The sequence below is a fragment of the Schistocerca americana genome, chromosome 1, assembly GCF_021461395.2.
Source record: "Schistocerca americana isolate TAMUIC-IGC-003095 chromosome 1, iqSchAmer2.1, whole genome shotgun sequence".
NCBI lineage: Eukaryota > Metazoa > Arthropoda > Insecta > Orthoptera > Acrididae > Schistocerca > Schistocerca americana.
The window spans coordinates 471,148,585-471,157,303 of record NC_060119.1 but is presented as its reverse complement, the minus strand read 5'-3'; the positions used below and the strand labels follow the sequence as shown (position 1 = coordinate 471,157,303).

At 46.3% G+C, this 8,719-nt stretch overlaps 1 pseudogene; it reads left to right on the top strand.

Annotated features, from left to right (window-relative positions):
- The first annotated feature begins 1,639 nt into the window (after positions 1-1,639).
- LOC124558078 lies at positions 1,640-1,757 on the top strand (annotated as a pseudogene).
- Positions 1,758-8,719: the final 6,962 nt, after the last annotated feature.

Below are 8,719 nucleotides of genomic sequence, written 5' to 3'. Positions count from 1 at the left end.
CTCTTCAACAGTAGGAATCACGAATGTGCTTAAAACATCAATGTAGGCCTGTGCTGTGATAGTTCCACGCAAAACAATGTGTGCAAGCCCCCTCCATGAGAAACACGACCACACCGTAACACCACCGCCTCAGAATTTTACTGTTGACACTACACACGCGGGCAGATGACATTCACCGGGCATTCACCATACCCACACCCTGCCATCGGATCGCCGCACTGTGTACCGTGATTCGTCACTCCAAACAACGTTTTTCCAACGTTGAACCGTCCAATGCTTACGCTCCTTACACCAAGCGAGGCGTCGTTTTGCATTTACCGGCGTGATGTGTTACTTATGAGCAGCCGCTCGACCATTATATTGAAGTTTTCTCACCTCCCTCCTAGGTATCATAGTACTTACAGTGGCTCCTGATGCAGTTTGCAATTCCTGTGTGATGGTATGGATAGATGTCTGCATATTACACATTACGACCCTCTTCAACAGTCGGCGGTCTCTGTCACTCAACAGACGAGGTCGGTCCGTACGCCCTTGAGCTGTACGTGTCCCTTCACGCTTCCACTCAACTATCACATCGGAAACATTGGACCTAGGGATGTTTAGGAATGTGGAAATCTCGCGTATAGACGTATAACACGCGTGACACCCTATCACCTGACCACGTTCGAAGTCCGTAAGCTTCGCGGAGGGCACCGTTATGCTCTCTCACGATGTCGCTAATATGGAGTACCTGGCAGTAGGTGGCAGCACAATGCACCTATTGTGAAAAACGTAGGCTTTTGTGGGTGTCCGGATGCTTTTGATCACAGTGTATCAACGACGTAACACTGTAGCTAACTGCAGGAAGCCACGCTGGCGAGTGATCGGTAGTGCGGGGACTCTCAGTCGACCAAGGACGTACATGTAACACATTGCGCATACATATGGCAAGAAATCTATTACTGTACAATCACACTATTGTTGACAACTTGCTAAAAACGTTAACTACCATAACATATTGTCCGGAGCGATTGTAATAGATTGACGACATAAAATAAATAGTAGGAAAAACATGCCAGACAGATTCGCAGGAAGAAACTTCACGAAATGTAGTTCAGGCCCTGAGAATCCTAAGAGCCTAAAACAACGCCATTGATTCTGAAATGGCAGCCTGTATGCATGCATCCTGACACCTGTTGTTACAGTGAACCAAATTTATCTGTGCTGTACCCCACTGCTCACAGATTTCTCTGATATTCAGTTCCTTATGGCCTCAAACCACAAACTTTCATTCTTACAGCAGCGCTCACTGTCTACGATGTCGCCCATTTCTTCATAAAGGCTTCCGCTCTTTAAGGGATTCCCCACCACAACCTCACGTTTCCTGATTTCAGCGCTTAAGTCTGTAGGATAGACGCTGAGGATTTCAAAACCTTGAAGACCGTTACCGAACTTACTACCAAGCCGAAAGTTGATGTTCACGGTAACGATGTACATTTTAGAAATTTTCTAATGAATTTTTCAACAGTTGCCATGAACTGTTGTTTAAAGTAACATTCTTCATTGGAGTCGTGGGATGTCTCAATTTTCTTCAAGTCACTTCGATGGAGACCATAGTTTGTAGATTGCTTGCAATATCTATTGCCCAAATACGTAGGTAGGCAACGGCCTTGCCGCAGTGGATTCACCGGTTCCCGTCAGATCACCGAAGTTAAGCGCTGTCGAGCGTGGCCGGCACTTGGATGGGTGACCATCCGGGTTGCCACGCGCTGTTGCCATTTTTTCGGGGTGCACTCAGCGTCGCGATGCCAATTGAGGAGCTACTCGACCGAATAGTAGCGGCTCCGGTCAAAGAAAACCATCGTAACGACCGGGAGAGCGATGTGCTGACCACATGCCCCTCCTAACCGCATCCTCATTGAGGATGACACGGCGGTCGGATGGTCCCGATGGGGCACTTGTGGTCTGAAGACGGAGTGTTCTAAATACGTAGGTGGAAGGCAAATACCAACTTTGAAAAACGCAGACTTAAGAAAACTACTAGATCAAATTCGAGACACACGAATACCTGTATCACGAAATTACTTGCTTTCATGCCTCAAGCGAACCGTTTTGTCTTTACCTGAACTCTGAGTATGAGTAATGAAAATGAGGATAACGACTATCAAGCAGCGTTGGGATTGGTCATTGCATTTAGTATCTGCCTTAATGTTTTGATTCTAGTTTGACATTAATTACAAACAATACAATATTAAACGAGACATCACTGACAATCATATATATGAAAATTTTGTGAATTGAGATTAGTAGTAACAAACCTTAATATTAATTAAGCTTACGTAACATGTGAGCCATGCTTGCTTTGCGGCTATCGATATTTGTCCAGAGATGCTAACCTTTCGTCGCTTGCGAGCCGTCGCGAGGTGGGGCGGCAGAGAACGGGTCGAGAGGCGAGCGCGAGGGAGTTTAGTTGTGAGGTGGAGAGATGACGGTGCGATTGCTAGAGGGAGGGAGGTATCTCGGTTGGTGAAGAGGTGTTTTAGAATGATTGTACAGGCGATAGTTTTAACGGCTGTGTCTTGAGATGGTCTGCGCAGCCAAGCAGTTGGTGGCCGTTAACGGATAACAATTTATTTGGAGGTTATAGTGGCGACCTACTTCTCTGATGCTGTTGAACGATTGTTTCGCTGACCTGATAAGGTGACATCATTCTATTTCTTTCACGGGCCATGCACTTTCTGACTTCCGTATTGCAAGTGTACCTCACCTGAGAAACTACTAGCGAGAGCACAGTTACGAAAATCTGTTAGTAATCCATGTCGGGGTCGGACGCTATACAGTTTGTCGCACTATTCTGATCGAACTGTCGTTGCTTGGTGGGTAGTAGCGTCGGCATTCTGCCTTACCATCCAAGCCGTGGGCCTTGTGTGTAAGGTTCTAAAACTGAGCGTTTAGTTTGTTACAGGCAATATTGTGCACCTTGAAATGTATGATGTACCAAAGTACGCCAACTCCATCAGACGCTGGTGTGGAGTTTTGAATATCGACATCCGGGAGCAAAGTCGGACGCACCTACTATACTTCGCGCCCTCAGTCGGGCTGATAAATCGGGTCCGACCGGCACAACGAGATGTGGTCCGTGTTGACTGTTCCGCAGGACTCTCATGCCCACAGTTATTGCCTGCCAAGTTGAGGGTCCGTATGGAAGCTACTGTTTCTTTTGAATGAATGTATTTGGGTGAGGTCTTAAATCTGGAAAGTGAACTTACGATAGCCCTTTGTGCGTGCAGTGTTTTCTATTTCCTATAGAAAGGCATTACTTGTCCCATTTGATTAGTTGTTGAACATTGTTTGTAACTAAAGCCAACTGAAACGCTTCATGCATAAATGTTATCAGACTGGGAATTTACTATTTCTTCACTTTGTGCCACTGATTCCTAGGTACCACTCCCTAGCGTAGGACACTCACCAGGTTGTATTAACAGCAAGACATTACCAAACGGAGAGCGGCGTGTTTCGTCACGGTCCAGAATGCTACTCCAGGCGGATGTAAAACGAATGTGCGCAATGGAAAATACTGAACGAAAAAAATGAAGATTTGGCCCTGTCTGACTACCCCTTGAAACAGATATTATTGTTGTTGTTGTTGTCGTCGTCTTCAGTCCTGAGACTGGTTTGATGCAGCTCTCCATGCAACTCTATCCTGTGCAAGCTTCTTCATCTCCCAGTACCTACTGCAGCCTACATCCTTCTGAATCTGCTTAGTGTATTCATCTCTTGGTCTCCCTCTACGATTTTTACCCTCTACGCTGCCCTCGAATACTAAATTGGTGATCCCTCGATGTCTTAGAACATGTCCTACCAACCGATCCCTTCTTCAAGTCAAGTTGTGCCACAAGGTTCTCTTCTACCCAATTCTATTCAATATTTCCTCATTAGTTATGTGATCTACTCATCTGATCTATCTCTTAATGATATTATCTTCTCCTCCTCGTTCTTTAACATATAAATTAAAACATAAACATAAATGAATGATTAAGGGGACTAGTAACTACCAAATGATAAATGCTGTTTCCGCTTATACATTTATTGTCTATTACAACCCCTTTATAAATTACAACTGTTTGTGTATCAATGTCCAACGGACATAAAGAGCTACAAATGAATTTCGTAACTAATATCATTGATCAATTCCCCAAAACTGCCTCTTTTTATGGCTACGCGATCTAGTATAAATAACGTGATGAATGACATCATCTACGTACCAAACACTAGAATACACTATTTTTAAACGTTATCTATAGTGGTGTGCAGCCTCAGTGGAAATAAAACATGGTCACAGCTATTTACAGTCCAAATGTGCCGAAGCAATTAGCAATATCACTGCATATACTGCTTCCGGTGCGGCGGTGTGGTGGTTCTCGTACACGTCTGAGATGATGGAAGAACTCCAGCCACAAATAAAAACTCTTTCAAAAACTAGGACGGCAGAAGGCGGTCCTAAGACTAGTATAATCTAATACTGTCTTCTCCTGTGTGTTCTACGAACTAGAAACGCGAACTCTCAGCCACAAGAACGGAATTCAGGTAAGGTCTCTATGTGACTATATGCAGAAGAAGTGCTCTCAATCACTGAACGCTGCGTACACAACCACGATTCCCTAGTCGGAGGCAAAGTCTAGAGTGGTATAAGTTCGCAACAGTACAGTGCCTAACCGCTCTAACTATAAAATCTCCTGAGAGCAAAGACATCAAGTCCGTCTTTACCAACAAAAGCTGATACTCAGCGACTGTCAAACACGAGCGCTCAAAACGAAGACCCTCTTCTCTCCACCGCTGGCTTCCCAGCAAAGCTCGGCTACCCTCCCTCGTAGCTGCAGAAGGAGAGTCATATTCTCGAAACCACGGAATATTCTCCCTTTCTACAGCTTCTTCCGAACGCCGACCAAACGTTCTTTTGTCGTCCAGCGCAGAAAGTTTGTGAGGAAATATCTATCCCTGTTAATTACGAATTCATACAATGGTACGCTTCTCAGAGTAAAAATCCTCGGATATAACCCAGTCTACGTGATTTCCGAGGAAAGGATTCCTCGTTCCTTTCTGCTGCGTCCAAGATTTTCAGAGTTTCCGGTTACCCTACCGGCCCCGCTACAATTCCGGCCGGTCGCCGCTGTGTTGTGCTTCAGCGGTCGGGTGCTCCGACCGTCCGTCTTGGCTACTTCCTGTGTCACGCAGGACCAACGCCCCTGTGTGGGCTTTTCCACCCAGGGCTTGAGTTACGCCTGCCGTTTCGTGTCCACTGGCGTTCCAACCCCTACCAGTACAGGCAATCATTCATTATGCCGTTTTGATAATAAAGACACTCCGTGACCTTTGGTGCAATAAGCGTTAACAACTATTTACGACGTCTACGTGACAATATCAGTCTTCTTTGAATACTAATATGTACGATGTACAGCCTATCAAATGATATCTAATTCCTGTTGTAAATCACGGTGAAGTATGTAAGTGAGAGCTTGTAAGGTCCAAAATTATAGACACCTCAGAATGGGATTGTTGAGGCGGCGCCATGCTCAACAAAACCCAGAGGCAGACGCTACAAAAGAGGTTTAGTTCAGAAATTCAGAGAGTACGTTCCGTGAAGATTCCGATAACATATTACATCTATTCACAAACGTCTCGTGAAATGACCACAAACAGAAAATTCGACAACTGGAGCTAGTATGGAGGATTTTTTGTTTTGTTTTGTCATCAGTCTACTGACTGGTTTGATGTAGCCCGCCACGAATTCCTTTCCTGTGCTAACCTCTTCATCTCAGAGTAGCACTTGCAACCTACGTCCTCAATTATTTGCTTAACGTATTCCAATCTCTGTCTTCCTTTACAGTTTTTGCCCTCTACAGCTCCCTCTAGTACCATGGAAGTCATTCCCTCATGTCTTACAGATGTCCTATTATCCTGTCCCTTCTCCTTATCAGTGTTTTCCACCTATTCCTTTCCTCTCCGATTCTGCGTAGAACCACCTCATTCCTTAACTTATCAGTCCACCTAATTTTCAACATTCGTCTATAGCACCACATCTCAAATGCTTCGATTCTCTTCTGTTCCGGTTTTCCCACAGTCCATGTTTCACTACCATACAATGCTGTACTCCAGACGTACATCCTCAGAAATGTCTTCCTCAAATTAAGGCCGGTATTTGATATTAGTAGACTTCTCTTGGCCAGAAATGCCTTTTTTGCCATAGCGAGTCTGCTTTTGATGTCCTCCTTGCTCCGTCCGTCATTGGTTACTTTACTGCCTAGGTAGCAGAATTCCTTAACTTCATTGACTTCGTGAACATCAATCCTGATGTTAAGTTTCTCGCTGTTCTCATTTCTACTACTTCTCGTTACCTTCGTCTCTCTCCGATTTACTCTCAAACCATACTGTGTACTCATTAGACTGTTTATTCCATTCAGCAGATCATTTACTTCTTCTTCACTTTCACTCAGGATAGCAATGTCATCAGCGAAACGTATCATTGATATCCTTTCACCTTGTATTTTAATTCCACTCCTGAACCTTTCTTTTATTTCCATCATTGCTTCCTCGATGTACAGATTGAAGAGTAGGGACGAAAGGCTACAGCCTTGTCTTACACCCTTCTTAATACGAGCACTTCGTTCTTGATCGTCCACTCTTATTATTCCCTCTTGGTTGTTGTACATATTGTATATGACCCGTCTCTCCCTATAGCTTACCCCTACTTTTTTCAGATTCTCTAACAGCTTGCACCATTTTATATTGTCGAACGCTTTTTCCATGTCGACAAATCCTGTGAAAGTGTCCTGATTTTTCTTTAGCCTTGCTTCCATTATTAGCCGTAACGTCAGAATTGCCTCTCTCGTCCCTTTACTTTTCCTAAAGCCAAACTGATCGTCACCTAGCGCATTCTCAATTTTCTTTTCCATTCTTCTGTATACACTCCTGGAAATGGAAAAAAGAACACATTGACACTGGTGTGTCAGACCCACCATACTTGCTCCGGACACTGCGAGAGGGCTGTACAAGCAATGATCACACGCACGGCACAGCGGACACACCAGGAACCGCGGTGTTGGCCGTCGAATGGCGCTAGCTGCGCAGCATTTGTGCACCGTCGCCGTCAGTGTCAGCGAGTTTGCCGTGGCATACGGAGCTCCATCGCAGTCTTTAACACTGGTAGCATGCCGCGACAGCGTCGACGTGAACCGTATGTGCAGTTGACGGACTTTGAGCGAGGGCGTATAGTGGGCATACGGGAGGCCGGGTGGACGTACCGCCGAATTGCTCAACACGTGGGGCGTGAGGTCTCCACAGTACATCGATGTTGTCGCCAGTGGTCGGCGGAAGGTGCACGTGCCCGTCGACCTGGGACCGGACCGCAGCGACGCACGGATGCACGCCAAGACCGTAGGATCCTACGCAGTGCCGTAGGGGACCGCACCGCCACTTCCCAGCAAATTAGGGACACTGTTGCTCCTGGGGTATCGGCGAGGACCATTCGCAACCGTCTCCATGAAGCTGGGCTACGGTCCCGCACACCGTTAGGCCGTCTTCCGCTCACGCCCCAACATCGTGCAGCCCGCCTCCAGTGGTGTCGCGACAGGTGTGAATGGAGGGACGAATGGAGACGTGTCGTCTTCAGCGATGAGAGTCGCTTCTGCCTTGGTGCCAATGATGGTCGTATGCGTGTTTGGCGCCGTGCAGGTGAGCGCCACAATCAGGACTGCATACGACCGAGGCACACAGGGCCAACACCCGGCATCATGGTGTGGGGAGCGATCTCCTACACTGGCCGTACACCACTGGTGATCGTCGAGGGGACACTGAATAGTGCACGGTACATCCAAACCGTCATCGAACCCATCGTTCCACCATTCCCAGACCGGCAAGCGAACTTGCTGTTCCAACAGGACAATGCACATCCGCATGTATCCCGTGCCACCCAACGTGCTCTAGAAGGTGTAAGTCAACTACCATGGCCGGCAAGATCTCCGGACCTGTCCCCCATTGAGCATGTTTGGGACTGGATGAAGCGTCGTCTCACGCGGTCTGCACGTCCAGCACGAACGCTGGTCCAGCTGAGGCGCCAGGTGGAAATGGCATGGCAAGCCATTCCACAGGACTACATCCAGCATCTCTACGATCGTCTCCATGGGAGAATAGCAGCCTGCATTGCTGCGAAAGGTGGATATACACTTTACTAGTGCCGACATTGTGCATGCTCTGTTGCCTGTGTCTATGTGCTTGTGGTTCTGTCAGTGTGATCATGTGATGTATCTGACCCCAGGAATGTGTCAATAAAGTTTTCCCTTCCTGGGACAATGAATTCACGGTGTTCTTATTTCAATTTCCAGGAGTGTATTATTCTTGTAAGCAGCTTCGATGCATGAGCTGTTAAGCTGATTGTGCGATAATTCTCGCACTTGTCAGCTCTTGCCGTCTTCGGAATTGTGTGGATGATGCTTTTCCGAAAGTCAGATATGTCGCCAGACTCATATATTCTACACACCAACGTGAATAGTCGTTTTGTTGCCACTTCCCCCAATGATTTTAGAAATTCTGATGGAATATTATCTATCCCTTCTGCCTTATTTGACCGTAAGTCCTCCAAAGCTGTTTTAAATTCCGATTCTAATACTGGATCCCCTATCTTTTCTAAATCGACTTCTGTTTCTTCTTCTATCACATCAGAAAAAATCTTCACCCTCATAGA